Genomic DNA, 16,337 nt, shown 5'->3' with positions numbered 1-16,337 from the left:
GGACGTTACGTCAAGCGAGGGCGGGACACGGAAGGAAGGAGTGGCCTGCCCTGCTGCTGCTTGCTGCAAACGTGCTGAAAGGAGGCATTTAAGGTTAGTGATGGGAGCGACGGAGGGAGGGCGGGTTGGACTGCGGTGTTGCCGGGCCCCCTCCAGAGGCCCGGGCCCGGGAACTTTTGTCCCCCCTGTTCCTACCTCTCGGCGGCCCTGGTTAGGTATTATTAGAAAAGGAATGGAAAACAAAAATGAGGATGTTATAATGCGTTTGTTTCACTCCATGGCGCGACCGCACCTTGAATATTGTGTTCAATTCTGGTCACCGCATCTCAAAAAAGATATAGTGGAATTAGAAAAGGTGCAGAGAAGGGTGACGAAAATGATAATGGGGCTGGGACGACTTCCCTATGAGGAAAGGCTAAAGCAGCTAGGGCTGTTCAGCTTGGAGAAAAGGCGGCTGAGGGGAGTATGATAGAGGTCTATAAAATAATGAGTGGAGTGGAATGGGTAGATGTGAAGCATCTGTTTACGCTTTCCAAAAATATTAGGACTAGGGGTCATGCGATGAAGCTACAATGTAGTAAATTTAAAACAAATCGGAGAAAATTTTTCTTCACTCAACGTGTAATTAAACTCTGGAATTCGTTGCCAGAGAATGTGGTAAAGGTGGTTAGCTTAGCAGAGTTTAAAAAAGGTTTGGCCGGCTACCTAAAGGAAAAAGTCCATAGACCGTTATTTAATGGACTTGGGGAAAATCCACTATTTCTGGGATAAGCAGTATAAAATGTTTTGTACTTTTTTGGGATCTTGCCAGGTATTTGTGACCTGGATTGGCCACTGTTGGAAACAGGGCTTGACGGACCTTTGGTCTTTCCCAGTATGGCAATACTTATGTACTTATGTAGGTTATTCTTTTCTATCATCAAAAGGTAAAAAGAGATTACAATGTCCCCTCTATTTAAATTTTCTCAGTCCTATATTCTTTTTAGGAAAAATTTGAAAACACTTCTGTTTCAGAAATATGTATCCCATGCTAACTACTGATTACTATTTATTCTTAATCGCTACATTTGTTATGCCCCTTTTCCCCAGTTAACTGAAAGTGGCTTCTTAAATAGCTGTAACCCGCTTAGAACTGCGAAGTAATAGCGGGATAGAAATCCAATTTACCATTCCAAACCTGTGATCCAGCAAGAGAAAATTCTGCCTTCTGACCACATGCATATTTCACAGAATGCAAATCTCCAGCATTACCTGATATATTGAAATAACACCTATAAGATACCACAGAACAGAAACAGCCACCCCTAGCACAGACACATGCACTAATCAACCCTCCCCATTAAGACCAAGTTCAGTCTGCTCATACACACACGGGGCTGGGTTAGGGAGGGGGGTGTAACTAGTACAATTGCCCTGGGCCCCCAAGCCATGCTGGTGGGCCCTACACAAAGACTATTCCTGAGAGACACTAAAAAGCAGTAGTCCATTCAGCACCCTCAAAGCATGCCATGTGCTTTGTTAACATGACTCTTGGACATCCCGGCAGGATGTAAGCAGCTTCCCGAAAGCTCGTATTCTCTTTATAGCTTCAGCCCCTCTTTTCAGCAGAAGAGTATTCAAAAGAGACGAGGTTTTTTTTGTTTTGTTTTTTTATTTTAAACAACCAGCTCTTACTAGCTCTCCTGTCGGAAGGGGAGGGTGGAGTTGAAGCTCGCAAGATTGCCAGATTCAGCACCAGACTAATTGTAAATCTTTTTTTTTTTTTTTGAATGGATAATTTGCTCCGGGCTATAAAATACTTACTGAAAAAAGCTGCGTCATAGCTCCCTGCCCCCACCCTTAAAACAATACAGGCTTTTTCTGAGCTAAGAGGAAAGCGATTTAGGTCTCTGATCTTTCACCTTGCAGAGAGATGAAAGAAAAACGCTTAGGCTAAACGTATATACATGATTATGAAGCACCTCCCTGGGCAAACCAATGACTTCATTTCACACAACACAATCTGAATATTTACAGCAGATTGTTTTCTAGTAAGGGGAGGAAACTAAATGCAGCATTGCTTTGAATCATTTCGTTACTTTCCATCACTGCCAATAAGTGAGGCTGTTGTACACAATACATTCATCCCGGATATCTACAAAAAAAATATATATATATAGCACATTCTCTGAAAGAAACCACTGTTCCCTCTTGGCAGACGCAACACAGGTCTCTTTCTTTTAGAAATTCCCCCTCATCTCATCCTCTGTTTTTCTTTGCAGGTGACACAAGTTATCTTAGCAGACACCGAGAGTTTAAGAAGTTACTGCGTTTGCACGTTTAGGCACCGGCTTATGTCCGTGCATTTCGCTCGGTGTCTCTTCAGAGATCTGACAGGTCACACAGAAAGACCGCCACCCTTCAAATACAGGGAAAGAGGAAGCAAAGCAGACAGACCTTTGAAGTCATGAGTGGCACCGTTGCCTGACGGGGGTCAGAAACTCTTCCTTGTTGATGTTTTATAATTTTCTTTCTTTCTTCAAGTCTCCCCCTGAGAGGTGCTGCTCTGTCTAGTGGAGAGTCTTTACCTCCCCCCTCCAGCTGCTCCTTCCTTCAAGGCACTGGATCCGATAAGAAGAAAAGAGAAAGAAAAAAAAAAGACGACAGCCAATTATAGAGCAGAAGGTGGAAGTAAAAAAGGGGAGAAGAAGAAGAAAGGAAAGGCATGGATAATTACTGACACATCACTCCATTCCCTCCCCTCCCCCCCCCCCCCAACCATCTTTCTATCCTACCAGTCTTAGCTATAGTCCAGGGAGTGATGAGTGATAACGTGCCATGAGATATTTCAAGCAGTTTTTGGCTGCTGGCTCAGACACTTCAGTACTAAAACCAAGAATGAAATCTCTGCTGAGGACATTTTATTCTTTAATATCTTGCAACTATTATCTACGATTCTTGTAGGGCACTTCCTATATTTATTTGAACATAGATGAACAGTTGGGGACAGTCATTTTCAAAGCCATTTTAGCCAAAACTGCTGGCCCTATGTGCAGGTAAAGTTGTTGTTCCGGTAAGTGTTCCTGCATTGAAAAGAAGGTTTCAGAGGAGAAGGGCTGGAGAGGGATTGGCATGTACATTAACACGTCTGAATTTTCAAAAGTATGCCTTCAAAAACGTGCTCACACCACTTGGTGTAAATGTGTGCAAATCATCTGGGGTAATTTTCAAAGAAACAAATGGCATTTCACTTTGAAAATTAGTGTAAATTCCACAGATAACAGGCACCCAGTCAGCGTGGTTACCTCTGCTTTAGCTTTTGGTGTGTCCAAGCTGTCAGCACAGTTCTTTCTCATTTTTGACAGGCGTGGAGGGGCATAATTGAAAGGGGCACCCAAGTTTTCCTGAGGACATCTTCACAGGACGTCCTGGCGAAGGGACGGGGGAAACCCGTGTTATCAATAAAAGATGGGCGTCCATCTTTTGTTTCAATAATACGGTCAGGGACGCCCCAAATCTTAACATTTAGGTTGTCCCTAGAGATGGAAATCCTTAGACTTGTTCGTTTCTGATTTTCGGCAATAATGGAAACTAAGGACGCCCATCTCAGAAATGACCAAATGCAAGCCATTTGGGCATGGAAGGAGCCAGCATTCGTAGTGCACTGGTCCCCCTGACATGCCAGGACACCAACCGGGCACCCTAGGGGGCACTGCAGTGGACTTCATAAATTGCTCCCAAGTACATAGCTCCCTTACCTTGTGTGCTGAGCCCCCCAAACCCACTACCCACAACTGCACACCACTACCATTGCCCTTGCGGGTGAAGGGGGCACCTACATGTAGGCACAGTGGGTTTGTGGTGGGTTTTGGAGGGCTCATATTTACCACAAGTGTAACAGGTCGGGGGATGGGCCTGGGTCCACCTGTCTGAAGTGCACTGCATCCACTAAAACTGCTCCAGGGACCTGCATACTGCTGCGATAGACCTGAGTATGACATTTAAGGCTGGCATACAGGCTGGCACAAAATATGTTTGAACTATTTTTTTGAGGGTGGGAGGGGGTTAGTGACCACTGGGGGAGTAAGGGGAGGTCATCTCCGATTCTCTCCGGTGGTCATCTGGTCAGTTCGAGAACCTTTTCGTGGCTTGGTCGTAACAAAAAAAGGACCAAGTAAAGTCATCCAAGTGCTCGTCAGGGATGCCCTTTTTTTCGATTATGGGTTGAGGACACCCATGTGTTAGGCACGCCCAAGTCCCACCTTCGCTATGCCTCCAACACGCCCCTGGGAACTTTCGTCATCCCCGTGACGGAAAGCAGTTGGGGACGCCCAAAATTGGCTTTCGATTATGTCGATTTGGGCGACCCTGGGAGAAGGACGCCCATCTTCTGATTTGTGTCGAAAGATGGGCGTCCTTCTCTTTCGAAAATAAGCCTGTGCAAGTGTGCCAAAATTTACCCGTGGACTTTAAATCAATGTGCACATTTACAAAATGATCCCCTTAATACAGTGGGCAACCTCGGTCCTCGAAAGCCACAACCCAGTCGGTTTTTCAGGATTTCCCCAATGAATATGAATATTAAACATATAATCAGTTATACTTGACACATTTTATTAATCACAGTTTATATTCAAAAATTACAATCTGTTCATTTTACTCTTTAACTTAATTCCCACATACACTCTCACCATGCATGCCATCAACCAACCTAACACATACCCTTCATGAAACTCACTAATACAATTCAATCCTGTCTACTCGCTAAATACCCAGATCACCTACTACTTAACCATCCATGTTGACCACTCATAGTTTATGCATTGGTAAATAGTTCCATTCTACGATATTCCATCAACAATCACTTGGTAGTATGCTGTAGTCCTTTCCAAATCATATAATCAAATGCAATCTTGTTTGAAGATATCTCACTCCAAATCTCTTTGTAGATCAATGAGTATTTAAACGGGTAACTTATTTTCAAATCTTTGAATTGTCCATTATTTTTCAATCCACATCCACTCGAACAACACACCCCAGACTCAACACAGTCTGCGTTTCGCTATACTAGCGTCATCAGGAGTCGGGTCCTACAAAACCAACATACATAGTGATTCTTTATGATATACTCAATAATTATATATGTGGGAATTAAGTTAAAGAGTAAAATGAACAGATTGTAATTTTTGAATATAAACAGTGATTAATAAAATGTGTCAAGTATAACTGATTATATGTTTATTATTTACAATATAGAGCTGCAGTTATAGTATTGTTTTAGCCCAGCCGTATTGGTTTGTTAGCAATGAATATGAATGAGATATATTTACATACAATGGAGCCAGTCCATGCAAACAGATCTCATGCATAGTCATTGGGGAAATTCTGAAAACCTGGCTGGGTTGCGGCCCTCAAAGACCAAGGTTTCCACCTCTGCCTTACCACATATATAAGTAGAAGACAGCTATTTAACTACTCATGCTGCCACACACTGGTAGGCAGATCCTCAAAACGCTGGCACTGTTTGGAACAGCGCCAGAAAATACTGCCACAACAGCGCTGAAAAATAACTTCCTAATGCTCAGTGCTAATAGTATGCAAATGATTTGCGCACTGTTAGCATAGAGCATTAGAAAGTTAAGGGGGAGGATTGGGCCTGGAGCATGAGCACAAGAGTTGTGCGTTAAGCAAAGCTGTTTTGCTCATGCCCAGTCAAATGGGAGGAGAGGCAGTGCAGTCACAGTGCTTCAGGTCAAACCAGTGGCGTAGCTACGTGGCGCCAGGGAGGCCTGGGCCCCAGTAGATTTGGCCCTGGATTCCCCTGTCGATGACCCTCTCGACCCCCCTCCCGCCGCCAACCCTCCCCCCACCATCGCCGTGAGCTACCTTTGCTGGCGGGGGACCCCAATCCCCACCAGCCGAGGAGGTCCTCTTCTTCCCACGAAGGCTTCGTTCTGTTTCTGACATCCTGCACATTGTACGTGCAGGACGTCAGACTCACAGAAACAGAATGAAGGCTTGCAGATCAGCCAGGCTTCGTTCTGTTTCTGTGAGTCAGGAAGAAGAGGACCTCCTCGGCTGGTGGGGATTGGGGTCCCCCGTCAGCAAAGGTAGGTGACGGCGGGGGAGGGTTGGCAGCGGGAGGGGGTCGAGAGGGTCGTCAGCAGGGGTCGTCAAAGTTGGCGGCGGGGGAGGGTCGTCAGCACCGGGGGGGTCGATAATGACTGGGGGGTTCGGAGGCACCGTGGGGGCTGAAATGTGCCCCCTCACCTCGGGCTCTGGACCCCCTCCCGCCGAAGTCTGGCTACGCCCCTGGGTCAAACATTAAACATTACAGATTTTTTATCGAGATTCTAGTCATGCAGTCAAGCACTTGTAATGCAAACAGTGGTGACCCTACTATTAGGCCACCTGAGGTGGAGTCCTCAGACAGCACTCTTGTGTGGCGGCAATGCCTCTGTCCTTTCCTCCCCAACCAACTTCCTCGAAATTACCTTTTTTCTTTTCTTGTTTTTCAAAAGAAGGCGGCGGCAGCGACTCCCATAGGCTGCCCTGCTGCCGATCCCGGCTCCTTCTCTCTACTATGGGCAGCCCACCTCCAAGGAAACAGGAAATGATGTCAGAGAAGTGGGGCACCTGCAGTAGAGAGAAGGAGCCACCGCCTTGTTTTGAAAAATAAGAAAAGAATAGGAAAGGTAATTTCAGGGAAGGGGGCTGGGGAGGCGGAGGAGCCGGGGCAGCGCCTGAGTTTCTGCCTCAGGTGGCAGATTGCCTTGAGCTGCCCCTGAATGTAAAATGCCCTTCTTTATCCCAAGTTAAAAAAAAAAGGAGCAACTGTGAAGGCTGAACAGTCGGGATGGCAGATTTCCTCTGGTGCAGATTCGACTTTCCTGCTTTTTTTGTAGATAGCGGTAGGAGAGAAAAATGTGCAGATTTCAAGCAAGAGAATGGTAGGAATTCTCTCTTCAAAAGCCCCCTTAATGAGATATTGTTTTAATGAAAGTAATTCCACATTATTTAGTATACAATTTGTTGTAAATAATTAGAAAACATCAGATGAAAACAGTTTGATTTCTCTGTGCTGCTGTATTATATTTTTGTGTAGACAATATCACGTTATGAAATGAACGAACAGTCAGTCATTCAAGTTGACCTCCTTCAAAATTTCACTCCTTCTCCCTGTGTCAGTTCTGAAGTCTTGTCAAGTGAACCCAAAGTCCACAATAGAAAACTTGCTATCTCCTTGAGTTATATGTAGGAACGTACCACAGCTTTGCTGTCAATCAGTGGCGTAGCCACAGGTGGGCTTAGGTGGGCCAGGGCCCACCCATTTATGGCTCAGGCCTACCCAACAGTAGCACATGTTTAGTGGTAACTGGTGGGAATCCCAAGCTCCGCCAGCGGAAGATTTTCCCCTGATGGTAACAAAAACGTTACTCTCCACGACACCTGCGCATGCTCAGTTTTCAGTGCATTCCTGCTGCCAAGATGGAAATAAATGTTTTCCCACCAGCTGAGATTTTTTTTTTTTGGAGGGGGGAAGAACACTTGGTGCCCACCCAATTCTTGCCTAGGCCCACCCAAAATCTGTTGTCTGGCTACGCCCCTGCTGTCAATTCTCCCTACTTGGCCCTTTTTCTTCTTCAAAGTGTGACACAGCCATCTCACCACTCTGTGCATGTGACTTTATCTTGAACTAGTGCACCTTTCACTTACCATTCCTGGCGATTGACCATTTGGATTTGCACAGCTGGTCTGATACAGATCCCTCTCCTATTTCATGTAGCCACCATTCCCTCATCTACCCTTCTGTGCCTGTCTCAAGTGTCCTTAAAGTCTACCACCGAATAGCTGTTATCTCTGCTCATACACTGTTCCAATCATTTACCGACATCACCATAAAGGATTATTTCATTATATTTCTTGTGAGCTTTCCCACCTCCAAATTCATATGACTACAAGCTTCCTTACTTAGTGGAAAATGTCTTCTACTTTATTGCTGCTTGCTAAATATGTATATTTTTCAAATGTATTGCCCTTGTCTCTTCTCTTTTCCAGCAAGAACATTTTGAGTTCCTTAAAGCTATCCACATAGTGTCAGTGATGCAATTCTTGTACCATTTTGGTAGCTGTTCTCTTTGCTTTCATCCTAACAATGTTTGAACACAATATTCAAGGCAAGGGGGTCTCAGTAGGGCAAATCTCATAAATACGATCATATAACACCTTTATTAATTCACCTTCATTGGCTACCTCCTCACCTCTTCAAGGGAGAATTATCTTTAAAATGGCTCATCTGGTACACAAGATATTTGAAGGTACAAGTCCCCAAAGTGTTGTCCTTTTTTATGTCTTTTCTGAGGTGCTTTATAGCCTTGAGGACAAAGAATAACTTATTTTTGCATTTTCCTCAGTACATGGCTTACATTGTAGAAAATGTATTGGATTGTTCTTTTCCATATCAAGTGTCTGCAATTTGGAATACTCTACATAGAACTCCTCATTCTCAACCATTGTGCTCATCAATTGAAAACTTTTTTATTTTCTAAATTTTTTTCTTATGATTGTAAAATTGTACTACTTGAGAAATGTTGCATTTTCCAGTTTTGTTCTTCTAGTTACATTTTTATAATCAGTTTTGGGCCCCTGGGGACAGTTGGTGGAATATTAATGTGTCAATTGCATTAAATTATCGCATTTGTACAAGGGCAGTAATTGCCTTCTTTTACGTTCTGGCATGAGCTTTGAGGTAGATGCTTCAATGTCATATGTGACAAACTCAAACCAGTACTTTTTCTGTAGAAAATGGGATATTTTCATTAGCGATTTCATTTGGGCATGTAGGTTTCTGTTACACATTTGGGCTTCAAGCTCCATTAAACAAGCCATAGCAGAAGTAGACTAATGGTTCATGCAGTGGACTAGGGAACCAGGTTTGAGCCTCACTGTGGTTCCTTGTGACCCTGGGCAAGTCACTTAACCCTCCATTGCCCTAGGTACAAAACTTAGATTGGGAACCTACTAGGGACAGAGAAAGTGTCTGCATATAATAAATCTGAACTGATTTGATTGTACCATAGAACACTGGTATATCAAATCACTGACCCATTTAAATCCTTTACAGTGATCCTTGATTCACAATTATCCAGGGTATTTCCCCCTAGTTTTATATCCCATCTCTCCCAATTCAGTTATCACAGCTGGAGCCACAAATTAAAGCCCTTTCTTGCACCTTGCTCCCATGGATACCAAGGAACCTAAGCAGTGAAGCTCGGTTAAGGCCTTACATTCACAATTTCCAACAGGTCAACTTAATGTAATGTCCTCCAACATGTTAGCAAGTGCATGCTAAAATTAGCAAGTACTCAAGTGGAGGATTATATGTAAGAGAAGATTTATAGGTTTATGGGTATCAATAGAAATCAAACAAAATAAAACATGGAAAAGAAAATAAGATGATACCTTTTTTATTGGACATAACTTAATACATTTCTTGATTAGCTTTCGAAGGTTGCCCTTCTTCGTCAGATCGGAAATAAGCAAATGTGCTAGCTGACAGTGTATATAAGTGAAAACATTCAAGCATTACTATGACAGTCTGACACCCAACAGAAAGGACTTAAGGATCTGGGGTTCCTAGCCCATTATAAACCATAAAGCTGTATGTCTCTGTTGATCACCCCACCCCTCACCTATCCACACCCATCCTGTTAGAATATCAATGATATGCTTTGATGTCCCCATGCATACCTCCTACCCACCCCCATCCTCCCACCCTGTCAGACTGTCATAGTAATGCTTGAATGTTTTCACTTATATACATTGTCAGCTAGCACATTTGTTTATTTCCGATCTGACGAAGAAGGGCAACCTTCGAAAGCTAATCAAGAAATGTATTAAGTTATGTCCAATAAAAAAAGGTATCATCTTATTTTCTTTTCCATGTTTTATTTTGTTTGATTTCTATTGATAACCTTAAGAGTGGACTAACACGGCTACCACACTCCTCTACTTAGGTTTATGGGAAATGGCATATTGTGTTGTTCTCCATAGTTATTTACAGTAGGCCTGCTCTGGCAAAGGCATTGATTTTTCAGTTGCCACAATGCTGTGAAATCCTCCAATGCTAACTTGCCTGAACTGAAAGGAACAGTGATGATGTTACAGAGGGTGGAACTCACAGATGAGCAATGGGGAGAGGGAGCCTGTGACCAGCAGAGGCAGTGAAACAGATTGCCTCAGGCTGGTCCTGCGGGGGGGGGGGGGGGGGGGGGGGGGCTTTCCTCTATCACATCCCGCTCCTGTGATGTAACTTCCCAAGGGTGGTTGTGACAAAGGAAAAGGTACTTGCAAGACCAGCTACAATGAATTGTGTGTTTATTCCCCCGTTATAAAATCTTACTGCCCCATTCAAAGTTCTTACCCTGCCACAGGGCAAATAAACAAAGCTCCTTCCAGAGCTATTCCCTTATGACCTCCCGTTTCCAACCTTCCCCAATAAAAATACAGAAACCACCTCTGGGGTTACTCCACGCCCCCCACCCCTCTGAAATGAACATGCACCATAGTAAAGCTTCCTTTCTTCCCCAGCAGAAGGCACTGCCCAGCACCCCTGTTAACATGGATACTTAGAAGCATTATAAGACATCCAATGTCACGTCGCTGGTTACCCTTCAGTCAGGGAATCAATTGTAAAGTCTGTTGGTTGGAGTATGGGATTATAAGGGAAGGAATAGGTACTCCTCAGTATTTAACTGCCTTGTTTTCTTGATACACAACATCTCGGAGCCTTCACTCGAGCTTGGCTAATTTATTGGTAACATCCTCTCTTTGAGAAGGTGGATTAGTGAAAACTAGGAACCTGGCTTTATATATATATATATAATTGCAGACCCCAGGGCTGTCCCCAGTCATTAGGCAAGACTAGGTAGTTGCCTGGCCTCTTCAGGGCAGCAAAGAGGAGCCATATTTCCTGACATCCACTCAAACTCATAGCCATCAGCTCACACTTTAACCTGCATTCATATAAGATTTTATGTGGTGATCATGATTGTTGAGCTTAATTAGCAAAATCATAGGGGGAAGGGGGATGCTGCAGGCTAGGTCCTGAATGATACTTGGGGGGTTGTAAGGCTGAAAGTTTGCCACCCCCTCCCTCTTGCACTGGCTCAGGCAGCCCCTAGATTGTGGAATGCGCTGCCTGATGAAATTAGAGCTGTAACTGATGTTAGGCATTTTTGGAAGTCATTGAAAGCCTTTTAATTTGCAGATGAATAATATCCAGATTCATGATTTGTAATCCTGGTTTTAGAAGAGTTTGGTTTTGCTCTGATTGTACTCAGTGTTTACTCTGTTCTGTTTCACATTGTATGTCTGTTAATTATGGCTGTTATTTTGTACACTGCACAGATTGCTACTCTACTGAGCAGTCAAGAAATGTGTTATTAAATAAATAAATAGTTTAAGTGCTGTAAGATGATGTTATCCTGAGTGTGCTAACCATTCCAATATCTGGAAACCTTTGAATTGTGGTCACCCACAGGTTGGCATTGATTAGCAGGTGAGTGGTGTATGTTTCAATTCAATTGTCTATTTTCCATTCTCCCCCGACAATCTATTAATCCATATTCTCATAATAAACACATACCTCTCTCCCTCACACACAAACCCTCTCTCTCTCTCTCTCTCTCTCTCTCTCTCTCTCACTCCCCCCCCTTTCTCGTTCACAGATAGTAATGAAAATTTGACTATAGTTAACTCTTCTGAAGTTTTAGGTTTTATACTCGATTCAGCTTTAACCTATGAAGCTCAGATTGTCTATATATGAAATGCTTTTTTAAGTCAAAACAGCTGAGGACAATTCATTCATACTTTTATGAATGTCAGTTTGTATTAGTCTTAGTGCAAGCTTTGATTATTTCCCAATTGGATTACGCTGATGTATTATATTCAGGAATTTCTGATAGTTTGATGAAAAAAATGCAACTTCTGCAGAATACTGCAATATGTTTTTGTTGCTTTTTTTTAGGAAGACTTGGATCGAACATTTTCGGCTTCCAGTTAAAGCACGCATAATGTATATACTAGCTTCTTTGATATTTAAAATGTTATACTGTTTAGCTCCTGAAAGTCTAATTGCAGGGCTGCTGAGAGGGGGGGGCAGGGGAGGCAAAATTTCCCAGGCCCAGCCTCCAAAGGACAGAGCCAGGCCCAGCCTCCAAGGGGGGTGGGCCAGGCCCATTGCCGGCAAGCTTCTTCTTGCTACCTGCTTCCGGGTCTGTCCTCCTCTGCTCCTGCATGCTGCCCAGGACCCGGATGATTGCATTAGCGTGATATCGTGTTAATGCAATCATCCGGGTCCTGACTCCCGGCACAGACAGGAGCAGACATGGTCGTAGTTTGGGGGGGTGAGGAGGCATTGCACCCCAAATGCAGGGCTGAAGGCAGCTCTTCCTCCATCCCGCCTTCAGCTCTCAGCTCCCCAACCGACAGCCCTCCTCTCTGTTCCTCCCCCCCCCCCCCAGCGTGTTTAACCTTTTATTTTCAGTGGCAGTGACGGCAGTAAAGAAGAAAGCACTGCGGGCTTGGCTCCAGCTTTTCCCTTCCCTCACACAGTGTCCCGCCCTTGCGGAAACAGGAAATGCATTATCGCAGAAGGCGGGTCATTGTGTGAGGGAAGGGAGAAACTGGAGGCGAGCCCACAGTGCTTTCTTCTTCACTGCCATCGCTGCCACTGAAAATAAAAAGGTTAAACATGCCGGGGGGGGGGGAAGGAATGGAGAGGAGGGCTGTCGGGGAGCTGAGGGAGGGCAGAGAAAATTGCTGGACATGGATCAGAGGGAAGGGCAGGGGGAGAGAAGAGACTGCTAGACATGGAGAGGAGATGAGGGGAGGGGGAGAGAAGAGATTGCTGGACATGGAGAGGAGAGGAGAGGAGGGCAGGGGGAGAGAAGAGATCGCTGGACATGGAGAGAAGAGGAGAGGAGGGCAGGGGAAGAGAAGAGATCACTGGACATGGAGAGGAGGAGAGGGCAGGGGGAGAGAAGAGATCGCTGGACATGGAGAGGAGAGGAGGGCAGGGGAGAGAAGAGATCACTGGATGTGGAGAGGAGAGGAGGGGAGGGCAGGGGGAGAGAATTGATCGCTGGACATGGAGAGGAGGGGAGGGCAGGGGAAAGAAGAGATCCCTGGACATGGAGAGGAGGGGATCGCTGGACATGGAGAGGAGGAGAGGGCATGGGGAGAGAAGAGATCGCTGGACATGGAGAGGAGAGGAGGGCAGGGGAGAGAAGAGATCACTGGACATGGAGAGGAGAGGATGGGAGGGCAGGGGGAGAGAAGAGATCACTGGACATGGAGAGGAGGTGTCACATCCGTCGCTCCCTCCAGCTGCTCCTCCGCGGGAAGCAGGAGCCGGCGTCCACCACGATGAAGGCCGGCTTTCTTGAGGCCACGGAGGGGAGCCGGGGCTAGCCATGGTGATGGCCGCCCAGTCCGGGGCTGAGGCCGGAGGCCGGCGATCGCGGCTGCCGGACTCTCGATCACTGGCTACGGGGGCTGTATTTGCGCCAGTAAGGGAAATGGCACCGAGGCGCGATGGCCGGCGCCTTCTTCATTCTCGGGCGCGGGAACCCAAAGCTCCGCCTCAGAGGAGTTAGACTGGAAGGCCAGCCCGATAGATCCGCCTGGGAGACCGGTCAGAGCCAATCAGAAGGGTTCTGTCGATAACCAAGTTCTGATTGGCCGGCTATGTCTACGGGGGCTGGGCGGCTGACTGCCGAACAGTATTTAAGGAATGAGCCTGAGGTAGGATATTGCTTCAGATTCTGTTACCCGAGGCCAGTCTCCGTGGTTCCTGTGTTCAGTTGGTTTCCTGGTGTTGCTGATTTTGGACTTTTGGACTGTTTCCTGGTTTACTCTGCTAGCTGCCTGCCTTGACCTCTTGCCTGACTCTGACTACTCTGCTAGCCGCCTGCCTTGACCTCTTGCCTGACTCTGACTAAGCTGTTAGCTGCCTGCCCTGATCTGTTGCCTGTTTGTGGACGTCTCTATTCCACCTGCCCGCTTCTCTCCTGGTTCCGGTCCAGGTCAGTCCGTCAACCCCGTGGTTCCTGAAGTCCCGTTGACCGCCTGCAGCTGGGGGCTCAACCCTTGGTGAACAGCGGTCGCCGCGGGTGAAGACTTGGGGTTGCACGGCTGTCCTTTGAGGTCCTTCGAGGCCTTACAGGACCTAAGGGCTCACCTTCCTTGTGGACAAGACAGGAGGAGAGGGCAGGGGAAGAGAAGAGATCACTGGACATGGAGAAAAGGGGAGGGCAGGGGGAGAGAAGAAATCGCTGGACATGGAGAGGAAGGGAGGGCAGGAGGAGAGAAGAGATTACTGGACATGGAAAGAAGGGGAGGAGAGGGGGAGAGAAGAGATCACTGGACATGGAGAGGAGAGGAGGGCAGGGGGAGAAAAGAGATCCGCTGGATGAGGAGAGGAGGTGTTGGCAGGGAGAGAGAAGAGATCACTGGACAAGGAGAGGAGAGGAGGGCAGGGGAAAGAGGAGAATTGCTGGACATGGATGGATGAATGGGGGCAGGGGAGAGAGTAATTTTGCTGGATATGGGTGGATGGAGGAGAGGGCAGGGGAGAATGGAGAGTTGCTAGACATGGATGGATGGAGTGGACAGGGGAGAGAGGAAATTTGCTGGATATGGATGGATGGAGGAGAGGGCAGGGGAGAATGGACAGTTGCTGGACATGGATGGATGAATGGAGGGGGCAGGGAAGAGGAAATTTACTGGATATGGGTGGATGGAGGAGAGGACAGGGGAAAATGGAGAGTTGCTGGACATGGATGGTTGGAGGGGAGGGAAGTCAGGAAGGAGATGCACATGGATGGAGGGGAGGGAAGAGAGGAGAAATGCTGGACATGGATGGAGTGGAAGGCAGTTAAGATAGGAGAAATGTTGGACGAGGACAGAGGGAAGGAAAGACAAAGGAAGGATATGCACATGGATGGAGGGGAAGGGCGGAGAGCAGAAATGCTGGACATGGATGGAGGGGAGGGAAAACAGGGGAAGTAGATGCACATGGATGGATGGATGGATGAAGGGGAGGGGATTTAGGAGAAATGCTGGATATGGATGGAGGGGAAACTGCTGAATTTAAGGGCTGGATCGGAACACTTTGAGGGCAGATACTGAAACTCGAAGAAGGATAGGGACAGGACTACAGATGGTAGACAGGACGCATAAGGACACAGGAGGATGGTGGACATGGTGAATGAAAAAATATCAAATGGCAAGAAGACACTGCATAACACAGAAGACACTGGGACCAAAGCAAATAGAAAAACTGCATGATCAGACAATAAAAGTAGAAAAAGTATTTTATTCAGAATTTATTAATTGGAATATGTCAGCTTTTGGAAATGTGCATCTGTGATATTTTGCATGTAAGTTTCAATTTTTCTAGTATTGCTGCATGCCGAGTCTAACTTCTTGAGGTAACTTTCCAGTTCGGTATTTTGCCTTCATATTTTTTTATTTCTAGTTCCTTGTGTCATATCTGTTGTCATGTGTTTTTCATGTGTGATCAAGGTGCAGTATTCTGCTAGTGTGTAGTATTTGCAGCCCTTTATGTTTTGTTTTGTTTTTCATTAGGTAGTGTATTGGTGTTTGAGAGCCCGGTGTAATTACAGTGCTGCCTTTCCACGCATAAGGTTGTAGCTCGTCCTGCCCTTGGAATTAGTGCTTTTATGGTTTGGTAAGGTTAGGAATGTGTTTTTGCACAAGTTTGTGTATAGTGTTTTGCAGTGGAGAGATTTTGTGTTGGCCTTACTGAGGTGGCACCAAAACATCAGAAAGGGTGTAGAGCCTAAATCATGACACACTACCTCTTGAAGGATCTACATATAGAGCTTATGCATTTCTGAGGTCTACACTGGCATGGTATGGGAAATGCGGTGGGGAAATACTACTGGAGAGGAAGAGGAAGTGCTGGGTAAGGAGGAAAGAAGGAAGGAAGGAAGGAAGGGAGAAAGAGCTGACTTTTTTGGGAATAACCATAATGTATATGTATGAGATATCTCATACATATTCATTATGGTTATTCCCAAAAAAGCCAGTTCTTTCTCCCTTCCTTCCTTCCTCCATATTAGCATATTCATTTGTATGTATATATATATATATATATATATATATATGCAAATGATATGCTAATATGCCCCGCTCCATCCTTTGCCCCTCCCCCCAAATGAAATAGTCAAACTACGCCCATGGGAGCAGGCACGCAGGAAGTGGCTTGCTAGCACTGAGCCCGCCTTGGAGGCAAAGACAGAAAGGTAAGGGGGCAGGAGGGCAGGAGTGGC

At 45.8% G+C, this 16,337-nt stretch overlaps 1 protein-coding gene across 2 annotated transcripts in view; it reads right to left on the bottom strand.

Annotated features, from left to right (window-relative positions):
* The window catches only part of COL14A1 (collagen type XIV alpha 1 chain), a 417,802-nt gene extending 415,199 nt beyond the window's left edge, over nucleotides 1-2,603 (bottom strand). For both annotated transcript variants that reach the window (XM_030218565.1, XM_030218573.1), the window contains exon 1: nucleotides 2,437-2,603. The gene's annotated coding sequence lies outside the window, so the exon portion shown is untranslated. The remainder of the gene's footprint in view (nucleotides 1-2,436) is intronic.
* Between the last annotated feature and the right edge of the window lie 13,734 nt (nucleotides 2,604-16,337).

Source organism: Microcaecilia unicolor, chromosome 1 (assembly GCF_901765095.1).
Source record: "Microcaecilia unicolor chromosome 1, aMicUni1.1, whole genome shotgun sequence".
NCBI classification, from domain to species: domain Eukaryota; kingdom Metazoa; phylum Chordata; class Amphibia; order Gymnophiona; family Siphonopidae; genus Microcaecilia; species Microcaecilia unicolor.
The sequence above is the reverse complement of the archived record's forward strand: the minus strand, read 5'-3'. Positions and strand labels throughout refer to the sequence as shown.